The sequence below is a fragment of the Trachypithecus francoisi genome, unplaced genomic scaffold (genome assembly GCF_009764315.1).
Source record: "Trachypithecus francoisi isolate TF-2019V2 unplaced genomic scaffold, Tfra_2.0 Lachesis_group11, whole genome shotgun sequence".
Classification (NCBI taxonomy): Eukaryota; Metazoa; Chordata; class Mammalia; order Primates; family Cercopithecidae; genus Trachypithecus; species Trachypithecus francoisi.
In genome coordinates, this window is record NW_022681456.1 from 59840966 (window position 1) to 59854456 (window position 13491).

A 13491-nucleotide genomic window follows, 5' to 3' on the forward strand; every position below is an offset into this window, starting at 1 on the left:
GAATATAATGCTCTATTTGAGTTCCCATTTTCTGCCATGATGTCTAGAAACTGCCTTGTAGCAGAAAGCCATGGTTCTCATAGGGATAACCTTATTTCTATCTTTTTCCTCATGAAACATTACTCTGCACTACCTCTTGCCTCGTATCTGAGGACAGTTATTCTGTATAATGTGTCCAATTTTCTAGTGGTTTATAGCAAGAAAAATCTCATCAGAACTGATTTATTACTTCACTAGTGGAGGGAAAAACCTGTAACTTTTGATTAAGTGTATTTATAATTTTATTTAAAAGGTTAGCAGAGCACTTAAATTTTCCTAATCATATTTTTAAAATAATACACTTATTTTTATTCTTATAACCATATTTATTTGTTATTTCCTTTTTTTCTTTGAGACAGAGAGTTTTGCCTTGTCATGTAGGCTGGAGTGCAGTGGCACAATCTTGGCGCACTGCGACCTCCGCCTCCTGGGTTCAAGTAATTCTGCCTCAGCCTCCCAAGTAGCTGAGATTACATGCGTGTGTCAACACGCCTGGCTAATATTTTGTTACTTCCTTAGAGAGTAATCTCTGATGATTATCTAAAACAGGTAGACCCTCCTGTTATTCTTTATTTTCTTCAGAGTGCTTAGTCCCATCTACAATCATATTTCATATTTACTTTCTTTTTATTATATGTCAGTCCCATTAGAATATAAGCTCCATGAAGGAAGGGGGTTTGTCTCTAATTTTTTATTGTTAGAGCTCCAGCCTATAGAACAAGTCCTGGTATATCACATATGCTCAGATATCTGTTAGCTGCCACAAAGATACTATGGTAGCTTGATCATGAAAATAAATGTTTTATGAAGTAGAATAAAAAATATTTACCAAGAAAAAATAATAAAAAGAGAGATTTAATTCACATAAAGCCAACAGAAAATACATGTATTAGTTACTATACTTTTAAACATGAAAATATCAAAATGATTTTTAAAAAATAGAAAAAAAGGAAAGAAATACTGAACTAAGCAAGGTCACTTAATACTAGACCTTTTCTTTCTTAAACATAAACTCCAACTGTGTTTTGTAATTTGAATTAGACATGAAAGCAACCATAAATATCAGTGATGAATCACAACTGTGGATGGGATGAAAGAGTATGTGCCTTTATTTATTTATTTATTTATTTTTATTTTTATTTTTATTTTTTTTTGAGATGGGGTTTCACTCTTGCTGCCTAGGCTGGAGTACAATGGCATGATCTCGACTCACTGCAACCTCCATCTCCCGGGTTCAAGTGATTCTCCTGCCTCAGCCTCCTGAGTAGTTGGGGTTACAGGCACCTGCCATCATGCCAAGCTAATTTTTGGTATTTTAATATAGAAGGGGTTTCACCATGTTGGCCAGGCTGGTCTTGAACTCCTGACCTCAGGTGATCCACCCGCCTCAGCCTCCCAAAGTTTTGGGATTACAGACATGAGCCACTGCACCCGGCTCTATATGCCATTTTTTATTGTCAGTTTTAGGACTGGGACGTTTTGTTACAGACTGAAAAATAAATAGTTTAATATTCAGGTTTTATATTTCGCATCCCATGTATTGCATACATTAAGATCTAAAACACATTATAAAATGTATTCATTAAAACTATTTTTCCCTAATTTTAATATGTACATATAAAATATAGAAATCAGGCATATGTATAAGTATACATGTCTTATAATTTTGAACTCAGTGGATTCATAGCCAAAGATAGCAAGGCATTTTGTAAAACAGAAGAGAGCTGCTTCATGTAAAATGTCAGGGATACAAGATATGGTATGATTATTTTTCAATTTATTTCCTGAATCACTTGATATGTACACACTTTACTGTTTAATCATTATTAAACTACTTATTTATTTATGATAAAATATTGTAGCTTTTTATACATGTATAGATACTTTTTCTGTTTTTTTTTTAAAGAGCATATGGGAGGAATAGGCTTGATATTTAGTATAAATATTAGTTAATATTATGTTTTGCAGTTATCATTGTGTAGTAAGATATAATATTTTAGGTTTGCCATTTGGGTGACAAATGCATGGTCTTGCAAAAATGTACCTAAAGTAACAATGGTAAAATTTATGATAATTTTTATTAAATGTTTTCATTAAAGAATTTCCACAATATACTATTAAATAAAATGAACATAGGTGTAAAAAAAAAATGTAACCTGGTGACATGAAATACCTAATTATGCCAACAAATAGAGATAGTCATTCATTTTTCTTCCTTTATTATGTTTCTCTTCTTGGAGGGGAGGATAAAAAGATATTAGGTCACTGATTGATTTAATCAGAGAAGACCTAAATAGAGGTCTGTCATAGGTTGGGTTCTCTAGTGGCTGAGCCTGAAATGGGAAATTCTTATTTGTTTCTCGAGAAATTGTTCTCAAGAGGAGAGTCGCAAGAGAAAGAAATCAAGGGTATCCAGTTAGGAAAAGAAGAAGTCAAATTGTCCCTGTTTGCACATGACATGATTGTATATTTAGAAAACCCCATTGTCTCAGCCCAAAATCTCCTTAAGCTGATAAGCAACTTCAGGAAAGTCTCAGGATACAAAATTAATGTGCAAAAATCACAAGCATTCTTATACACCAGTAGCAGACAAGCAGAGAGCCAAATCAGGAATGAACTTCCATTCACAATTGCTTCAAAGAGAATAAAATACCTAGGAATCCAGCTTACAAGGATGTCAAGGACCTCTTCAAGGAGAACTACAAACCACTGCTCAGTGAAATCAAAGAGGACACAAACAAATGGAAGAACATACCATGCTCATGGATAGGAAGAATCAATATCGTGAAAATGGCCATACTGCCCAAGGTGATTTATAGATTCAATGCCATCCCCATCAAGCTACCAATGACTTTCTTCACAGAATTGGAAAAAACGGCTTTAAAGTTCATATGGAACCAAAAAAGAGCCCGCATTGCCAAGACAATCCTAAGTCAAAAGGACAAAGCTGGAGGCGTCACGCTCCAAAACAGCATAGTACTGGTACCACAACAGAGATATAGACCAATGGAACAGAACAGAGTCCTCAGAAATAATACCACACATCTACAGCCATCTGATCTTTGACAAACCTGAGAGAAACAAGAAATGGGGAAAGGATTCCCTATTTAATAAATGGTGCTGGGAAAATTGGCTAGCCATAAGTAGAAAGCTGAAACTGGATCCTTTCCTTACCCCTTATACGAAAATTAATTCAAGATGGATTAGAGACTTAAATGTTAGACCTAATACCATAAAAACCCTAGAAGAAAATCTAGGTAGTACCATTCAGGACATAGGCATGGGCAAGGACTTCATGTCTAAAACACCAAAAGCAACGGCAGCAAAAGCAAAATTGACAAATGGGATCTAATTAAACTAAAGAGCTTTTGCACAGCTAAAGAAACTACCATCAGAGTGAACAGGCAACCTACAGAATGGGAGAAAATTTTTGCAACCTACTCATCTGACAAAGGCCTAATATCCAGAATCTACAAAGAACTCAAACAATATACAAGAAAAAACAAACAACCCCATCAAAAAGTGGGCAAAGGATATGAACAGACATTTCTCAAAAGAAGACATCCATACCGCCAACAGACACATGAAAAAATGCTCATCATCACTGGCCATCAGAGAAATGCAAATCAAAACCACAATGAGATACCATCTCACACCAGTTAGAATGGCAATCATTAAGAAGTCAGGAAACAACAGGTGTTGGAGAGGATGTGGAGAAATAGGAACACTTTTACACTGTTGGTGGGATTGTAAACTAGTTCAACCATTATGGAAAACAGTATGGCGATTCCTCAAGGATCTAGAACTAGATGTACCATATGACCCAGCCATCCCACTACTGGGTATATACCCAAAGGATTATAAATTACTCTACTACAAAGACACATGCACACGTATGTTTATTGCGGCACTATTCACAATAGCAAAGACTTGGAATCAACCCAAATGTCCATCTGTGACAGACTGGATTAAGAAAATGTGGCACATATACACCATGGAATACTGTGCAGCCATAAAAAAGGATGAGTTTGCGTCCTTTGTAGGGACATGGATGCAGCTGGAAACCATCATTCTTAGCAAACTATCACAAGAAGAGAAAACCAAACACCGTATGTTCTCACTCATAGGTGGGAACTGAACAATGAGATCACTTGGACTCGGGAAGGGGAACATCACACACTGGGGCCTATCATGGGGAGGGGGGAGGAGGGAGGGATTGCATTGGGGAGTTATACATGATATAAACGTCATGCACATGTACCCTAGAACTTAAAGTATAATAAAAAAAAAAGAAAAAAAAACAAAAAAAAAATTCTAATAATGCTGTTTGGAAAAAAATACTAAAAAAAAAAAAAAAAAAAAAAAAAAGAGGAGAGTCAGAGGAGGAGGGCAGAGTAGGGAGAAAAGCTCAGCAAAATTGTGGTGTCATCTGGAAGCTTGTTTCAGTCTGATCCCTTAGGAAAGTTCTAAAACTTGAATTTTTTCACAAAGTTGGTCCTACCCTGAGGCATTCTGTCTCTGTCTGCTCTTCAGCTGTCATAAGGTATCTTTAAAGCTTTTTAGGGAAGCCTTTTCTTTCTTATACTTTGCTTTAAGTTTTTGATTAACATATCTGAGCCTTTTTTTTTTTTCTCTTTCCTCGGAATCGACAGTGTTTATAATTGTTATTATCCTACCTCTCTGAGGTACTCAAGACATTATACCAGTTGGTACATCTAACTCCATAAGTACTCCTTTGCAGTTTGTAATGGTGAAAATCTTAGCAATGCCACTGTTAAAGCATGACAGGAACTAACAATACTCAACCTTCAGTAGTGAGGTCCTCCTTGTCCCCGAGCCATTACATTATCCATACCTAGCATTCCAACTTAGAGAAACCTCCTAATGTGTGGAATTAACTTGAGCAAGATAACATAACGTCAGGCATTTTTGGTTTATTAAAGGCAGCAGAGAGATGAGAGAATGCAAAATAAATCAGGATAATTCCAATGTACTCCCTCTCCATTCCTCCACAGAACAAAAGATAGCATAAAAGTGATTTCCAGATCTTCCATGACCTTAGATGAACTTTCAAAAAGTTTAATTGCAGCAAGCAAGAATCTGTCAAATGGGGCAAGGAGAAACTGTGATGAAGCTGTGGGCAGAGCTTTGCTAAAGGTAAGGAAATGTGTTTCTTGCTTGTTTCTTCCGTGGGTGATAAGAAACCACAGGGAATGATAAAATGGTGCTCAGAAGGATTCTGAGACCATCAGACACATCAGCAGCATGGGATACCAGAAAAAACATTAGAACAAGATGACTGATGGCACCTGAGCATAAGATCTTGTCTAGAATAATGAGACTAAAATTTTGTACAAATGCCTTTTAACACCAAATGTATATAAATGTTATTTCCAGGTACAAGAAACAAAGTGAGACTTCACAGTAGTAGGTGAATTTGAAGTTCTGTATTCTACATGGAAGGTCAACTACATCCATACTTTAATGTTAGGAAAGGAAGCTGAGGTTACATATTTCAATTGTGGCTCTGGGACTTGGAACTGATTCCCTTAAAAGATAGTGGAAACCACACAAAAAAATTAAAAATGACAATAATAGAAACTGACCTATCTACTTAAGATGGTGAAGGACAAATGGGCTACTTACCTATCTTTCACTGAAAAAAAAAAAAAAAAAAAAAAATGAAGCCTATGGCTGGTGCCACATATGAGTGAATCACACTATAGAGAGGGCACAAGCTAAAAAATTAAAATATGGCTCTTAACCAATAAATCTTGGGAACCTCAGGATAAACAATCAAGTCTACAACTCAGGATGTAAACAAAAACTAATTCTCATGAAATTTAAACTCACCGATGAAAAATCAAATAGTATTCAAGATATCAGAAACAACAAATGAGGGAAACTGACTCTTCACACATTACCCTCCAATACTATACACTTTTGTATTTGTATTATTTTATACTAATTGATTGTTACCATTGTACTAAAATGGTTAAAGATGACTTCGCATAACTATTTATTTTTATTTATTTGTTTATTTTGAGACAGAGTCTCACTCTGTCGCCTAGGCTGGAATGCAGTGGTGCGATCTCGGCTCACTGCAAGCTCTGCCTCCCGGCTTCACACCATCCTCCTGCCTCAGCCTCCTGAGTAGCTGGGACTACAGGCGCCCACCACCACGTCCGGCTAATTTTTTTGTATTTTTTAGCAGAGATGGGGTTTCACCGTGTTAGCCAGGATGGTCTCAATCTCCTGACCTCGTGATCTGCCCGCCTCGGCCTCCCAAAGTGTTGGGATTACAAGTGTGAGCCACCGTGCCCAGCCCAAGTAACCATTTCTAAAGATTCTTTTCAAATTAAAACAATAAAAGCCCTATAGCTGTTGTGGGCAGCAGGGCGGGGGAAGTCTTGTTGTCCTAATATATTGAGAACATCCTTAGAATAATATAATTATTTTTCCTTGATAAAGATTGGCTTTTAGACCAATATCTGAGGGATAATGTCAGCAAAATGGCCAATGTAGACATCTTCAGGCTTATTGTCCCACATAAATATTGTGTAAAAAAGAAGCAGAAAACATCAGAATCAATTTTGTGGGAACTCTGAAAACAGCCTAAAGTTTTCAGCAATCAAATAAGAGTTGAATCAAGAAAAGTAACTTCAGAATTATAAGAATGTGTTGTAGCAACATTATTTGTCCTTATCCTACTCACATTATGGCAGGACAGCAGTTTTAAAATGGTAGAGATCTTAAAGTGGCAGCAACTCACGTTCTCAAAGTCGGGCAGTTTCCTTAATTCTGGAGGGAGCAAAACAAACCTCACTGACAAAGTATTGGCTATGTCTGTTTTAACCTGTCTAGGGGCTACATGCAATACTCGTGCAAGGTATTCACATCTGTTTTGCCTAACTTGGAATTCTGGTGGAAAATCAGAGAACATTGCTGGAAAACATTGTAATCAAGCTAACAATCCTCACATGCCTAGAGCAAAAGTTTATACTCAAAATGTACAGTAAACTGCCTAAGGCAAAAGCTGGGTAGTTTTTTGTGGGAGAGAAATTATGATTTGTCAAAAGCAACTGTGTAAACTAGGGAACTTAGAAAAGCATCTGGATACTCAGGGTAAGAATCTAAGAAAAAACCTGAGAAGACCCTGAGCTCTCCCTACTCTCAGGGCAAGCCTGGATAAGAGTTGAGAAACTGCCCTAGCACAAAGTCAGTTTTCAAAGACTAGGAAAGATGTGTGTTTCTCTTGCTCTATCTTTTATTTATTTATTTATTTTTTCACTTTTTAGCTCCAAAAAAACGCTGTCAAAATATTTGATAAACACAAACTAAGGAACAGAAACTTCAATGACCACATTGACAAGGGATATAGTCTTCTCAATAATAGTTTGGCAAAGACACTAAACAAATGGGCTACCACAGCCTTAAGTAAGTCCCCGATTAAAAAAAAAAAAAAAAAAACTAGGGAAGAGATTGAGTATAATTTCTGGAACGACCACATTATAATGCCCAAATGTCCAGTTTTCAGCAACAACAAAAACAATGCATATAAAACCAGCGAAGTACAGTTCATTCAAAGGAACAAAATAAATTGACATATATCATGCAGAAGGTGCAGATATTGAAATTACTAGACAACTATCTTAAGTATGTTCAAAGTGCTAAAAGGAAACACAAATAACTAAGGGAAATCAGAAAAATCTATATATGAACAAAATGAGAATTTTGACTATTAAGAGCAGTTATGAAAAGTAATTAATAAGAAATTGTAGAGCTGAATAGTACAAAGACTAAAATAAAAATTTCACTATAGGGTTTCAATAATTGATTTTAGCTGGCAGAAGAATCAGTGAACCTGAAGATAGAGCCATTGAAGTTATCAAGCCCATGGAGTGAAAAGGAAATATTAGGTTGGTACAAAAGTAATTGTGATTTTGCCATTATTTTCATTATTTTTTTTTATTTTTTTTTATTTATTTATTTTTTTTTCTTCATACCGCAAATATAGAACACTTTATTTTTATTTTTTTATTTTTTTTATTTATTATTTTTTATTTTTTATTATACTTTAAGTTCTAGGGTACATGTGCATAACGTTTATATCATGTATAACTCCCCAATGCAATCCCTCCCTCCTCCCCCCTCCCCATGATAGGCCCCAGTGTGTGATGTTCCCCTTCCCGAGTCCAAGTGATCTCATTGTTCAGTTCCCACCTATGAGTGAGAACATGCGGTGTTTGGTTTCTCTTCTTGTGATAGTTTGCTAAGAATGATGGTTTCCAGCTGCATCCATGTCCCTACAAAGGACGCAAACTCATCCTTTTTGATGGCTGCATAGTATTCCATGGTGTATATGTGCCACATTTTCTTAATCCAGTCTGTCACAGATGGACATTTGGGTTGATTCCAAGTCTTTGCTATGTGAATAGTGCCGCAATAAACATACGTGTGCATGTGTCTTTGTAGTAGAGTAATTTATAATCCTTTGGGTATATACCCAGTAGTGGGATGGCTGGGTCATATGGTACATCTAGTTCTAGATCCTTGAGGAATCGCCATACTGTTTTCCATAATGGTTGAACTAGTTTACAATCCCACCAACAGTGTAAAAGTGTTCCTATTTCTCCACATCCTCTCCAACATCTATTGTTTCCTGACTTCTTAATGATTGCCATTCTAACTGGTGTGAGATGGTATCTCATTGTGGTTTTGATTTGCATTTCTCTGATGGCGAGTGATGACGAGCATTTTTTCATGTGTCTGTTGGCTGTATGGATGTCTTCTTTTGAGAAATGTCTGTTCATATCCTTTCCCCACTTTTTGATGGGGTTGTTTGTTTTTTTCTTGTATATTTGTTTGAGTTCTTTGTAGATTCTGGATATTAGCCTTTGTCAGATGAGTAGGTTGCAAAAATTTTCTCCCATTCTGTAGGTTGCCTGTTCACTCTGATGGTAGTTTCTTTTGCTGTGCAAAAGCTCTTTAGTTTAATTAGATCCCATGTGTCAATTTTGCTTTTGCTGCCGTTGCTTTTGGTGTTTTAGACATGAAGTCCTTGCCCATGCCTATGTCCTGAATGGTACTACCTAGATTTTCTTCTAGGGTTTTTATGGTATTAGGTCTAACATTTAAGTCTCTAATCCATCTTGAATTAATTTTCGTATAAGGGGTAAGGAAAGGATCCAGTTTCAGCTTTCTACTTGTGGCTAGCCAATTTTCCCAGCACCATTTATTAAATAGGGAATCCTTTCCCCATTTCTTGTTTTTGTCAGGTTTGTCAAAGATCAGATGGCTGTAGATGTGTGGTATTATTTCTGAGGACTCTGTTCTGTTCCATGGTCTATTTCTCTGTTGTGGTACCAGTACCATGCTGTTTTGGTTACTGTAGCCTTGTAGTATAGTTTGAAGTCAGGTAGCGTGACGCCTCCAGCTTTGTCCTTTTGACCTAGGATTGTCTTGGCAATGCGGGCTCTTTTTTGGTTCCATATGAACTTTAAAGCAGTTTTTTCCAATTCTGTGAAGAAACTCATTGGTAGCTTGATGGGGATGGCATTGAATCTATAAATCACCTTGGGCAGTATGGCCATTTTCACGATATTGATTCTTCCTATCCATGAGCATGGTATGTTCTTCCATTTGTTTGTGTCCTCTTTGATTTCACTGAGCAGTGGTTTGTAGTTCTCCTTGAAGAGGTCCTTTACATCCCTTGTAAGCTGGATTCCTAGGTATTTTATTCTCTTTGAAGCAATTGTGAATGGAAGTTCATTCCTGACTTGGCTCTCTGCTTGTCTGTTACTGGTGTATAAGAATGCTTGTGATTTTTGCACATTAATTTTGTATCCTGAGACTTTGCTGAAGTTGCTTATCAGCTTAAGGAGATTTTGGGCTGAGACATGGGGTTTTCTAAATATACAATCATGTCATCTGCAAACAGGGACAATTTGACTTCTTCTTTTCCTAACTGGATACCCTTGATTTCTTTCTCTTGCCTGATTGCCCTAGCCAGAACTTCCAACACTATGTTGAATAGGAGTGGTGAGAGAGGGCATCCCTGTCTTGTGCCAGTTTTCAAAGGGAATTTTTCCAGTTTTTGCCCATTCAGTATGATATTAGCTGTGGGTTTGTCGTAAATAGCTCTTATTATTTTGAGGTACGTTCCATCAATACCGAATTTATTGAGCGTTTTTAGCATAAAGGGCTGTTGAATTTTGTCAAAAGCCTTTTCTGCATCTATTGAGATAATCATGTGGTTCTTGTCTTTGGTTCTGTTTATATGCTGGATTACGTTTATTGATTTGCGAATGTTGAACCAGCCTTGCATCCCAGGGATGAAGCCCACTTGATCATGGTGGATAAGCTTTTTGATGTGCTGCTGAATCCGGTTTGCCAGTATTTTATTGAGAATTTTTGCATCGATGTTCATCAGGGATATTGGTCTAAAATTCTCTTTTTTTGTTGTGTCTCTGCCAGGCTTTGGTATCAGGATGATGTTGGCCTCATAAAATGAGTTAGGGAGGATTCCCTCTTTTTCTATTGATTGGAATAGTTTCAGAAGGAATGGTACCAGCTCCTCCTTGTACCTCTGGTAGAATTCAGCTGTGAATCCATCTGGTCCTGGACTTTTTTTCGTGGGTAGGCTATTAATTGTTGCCTCAATTTCAGAGCCTGTTATTGGTCTATTCAGGGATTCAACTTCTTCCTGGTTCAGTCTTGGGAGAGTGTAAGTGTCCAGGAAATTATCCATTTCTTCTAGATTTTCTAGTCGATTTGCGTAGAGGCATTTATAGTATTCTCTGATGGTTGTTTGTATTTCTGTGGGGTCGGTGGTGATATCCCCTTTATCATTTTTTATTGCGTCTATTTGATTCCTCTCTCTTTTCTTCTTTATTAGTCTTGCTAGCGGTCTGTCAATTTTGTTGATCTTTTCAAAAAACCAACTCCTGGATTCATTGATTTTTTGGAGGGTTTTTTGTGACTCTATCTCCTTCAGTTCTGCTCTGATCTTAGTTATTTCTTGCCTTCTGCTAGCTTTTGAATGTGTTTGCTCTTGCCTCTCTAGTTCTTTTAATTGTGATGTTAGAGTGTCAATTTTAGATCTTTCCTGCTTTCTCTTGTGGGCATTTAGTGCTATAAATTTCCCTCTACACACTGCTTAAATGTGTCCCAGAGATTCTGGTATGTTGTATCTTTGTTCTCATTGGTTTCAAAGAACATCTTTATTTCTGCTTTCATTTCGTTATGTACCCAGTAGTCATTCAGGAGCAGGTTGTTCAGTTTCCATGTAGTTGAGCGGTTTTGATTGAGTTTCTTAGTCCTGAGTTCTAGTTTGATTGCACTGTGGTCTGAGAGACAGTTTGTTATAATTTCTGTTCTTGTACATTTGCTGAGGAGTGCTTTACTTCCAATTATGTGGTCAATTTTGGAATAAGTGCGATGTGGTGCTGAGAAGAATGTATATTCTGTTGATTTGGGGTGGAGAGTTCTATAGATGTCTATTAGGTCCGCTTGGTGCAGAGATGAGTTCAATTCCTGGATATCCTTGTTAACTTTCTGTCTCGTTGATCTGTCTAATGTTGACAGTGGAGTGTTGAAATCTCCCATTATTATTGTATGGGAGTCTAAGTCTCTTTGTAGGTCTCTAAGGACTTGCTTTATGAATCTGGGTGCTCCTGTATTGGGTGCATATATATTTAGGAGAGTTAGCTCTTCCTGTTGAATTGATCCCTTTACCATTATGTAATGGCCTTCTTTGTCTCTTTTGATCTTTGATGGTTTAAAGTCTGTTTTATCAGAGACTAGGATTGCAACCCCTGCTTTTTTTTGTTCTCCATTTGCTTGGTAGATCTTCCTCCATCCCTTTATTTTGAGCCTATGTATGTCTCTGCATGTGAGATGGGTCTCCTGAATACAGCAGACTGATGGGTCTTGACTCTTTATCCAGTTTGCCAGTCTGTGTCTTTTAATTGGAGCATTTAGTCCATTGACATTAAGGTTAATATTGTTATGTGTGAACTTGATCCTGTCATTATGATATTAACTGGTTATTTTGCTCATTAGTTGATGCAGTTCTTCCTAGCCTCGATGGTCTTTACATTTTGGCATGTTTTTGCAATGGCTGGTACCGGTTGTTCCTTTCCATGTTTAGGGCTTCCTTCAGGGTCTCTTGTAAGGCAGGCCTGGTGGTGACAAAATCTCTAAGCATTTGCTTATCTGTAAAGGATTTTATTTCTCCTTCACTGATGAAACTTTGGCTGGATATGAAATTCTGGGTTGAAAATTCTTTTCTTTAAGAACGTTGAATATTGGCCCCCACTCTCTTCTGGCTTGTAGAGTTTCTGCCGAGAGATCTGCTGTTAGTCTGATGGGCTTCCCTTTGTGGGTAACCCGACCTTTCTCTCTGGCTGCCCTTAAGATTTTTTCCTTCATTTCAACTTTGGTGAATCTGGCAATTATGTGTCTTGGAGTTGCTCTTCTGGAGGAGTATCTTTGTGGCGTTCTCTGTATTTCCTGAATTTGAATGTTGGCCTGCCCTACTAGGTGGGGAAGTTCTCCTGGATGATATCCTGAAGAGTGTTTTCCAACTTGGTTCCATTTTCCCCCTCACTTTCAGGCACCCCAATCAGACGTAGATTTGGTCTTTTTACATAATCCCATACTTCTTGCAGGCTTTGTTCATTCTTTTTCTTCTTTTTTTTTGGTTTCTCTTCTCGCTTCATTTCATTCATTTGATCCTCAATCGCTGATACTCTTTCTTCCAGTTGATCGAGTCGGTTACTGAAGCTTGTGCATTTGTCACGTATTTCTCGTGTCATGGTTTTCATCTCTGTCATTTCGTTTATGATCTTCTCTGCATTAATTAGTCTAGCTGTCAATTCTTCCACTTTTTTTTCAAGATTTTTAGTTTCTTTGCGCTGGGTACGTAATTCCTCCTTTAGCTCTGAGAAGTTTGATGGACTGAAGCCTTCTTCTCTCATCTCGTCAAAGTCATTCTCTGACCAGCTTTGATCCGTTGCTGGCGATGGGCTGCGCTCCTTTGCAGGGGGAGATGCGCTCTTATTTTTTGAATTTCCAGCTTTTCTGCCCTGCTTTTTCCCCATCTTTGTGGTTTTATCTGTCTCTGGTCTTTGATGATGGTGACGTACTGATGGGGTTTTGGTATAGGTGTCCTTCCTGTTTGATAGTTTTCCGTCTGACAGTCAGAAGGACTGTCTGTTGGTCTGTTGGAGATTGCTTGAGGTCCACTCCAGACCCTGTTTGCCTGGGTATCAGCAGCAGAGGTTGCCGAAGATAGAATATTGCTGAGCAGCGAGTGTACCTGTCTGATTCTTCCTTTGGAAGTTTCCTCTCAGGGATGACTCCACCCTGTGAGGTGTGGGGTGTCAGACTGCCCCTAGTGGGGGATGTCTCCCAGCTAGGCTACTCAGGGGTCAGGGACCCACCTGAGCA

The 13491-nt window shown here is 37.7% G+C and overlaps 1 long non-coding RNA gene across 4 annotated transcripts in view; it reads left to right on the forward strand.

Annotated features, from left to right (window-relative positions):
- The window catches only part of LOC117089727, a 106288-nt gene that overhangs the window by 32220 nt on the left and 60577 nt on the right, over nucleotides 1-13491 (forward strand). For all 4 annotated transcript variants that reach the window (XR_004439723.1, XR_004439721.1, XR_004439724.1 and 1 more), the window contains one exon: nucleotides 5055-5196. This is a non-coding gene — a long non-coding RNA (uncharacterized LOC117089727). The remainder of the gene's footprint in view (nucleotides 1-5054; nucleotides 5197-13491) is intronic.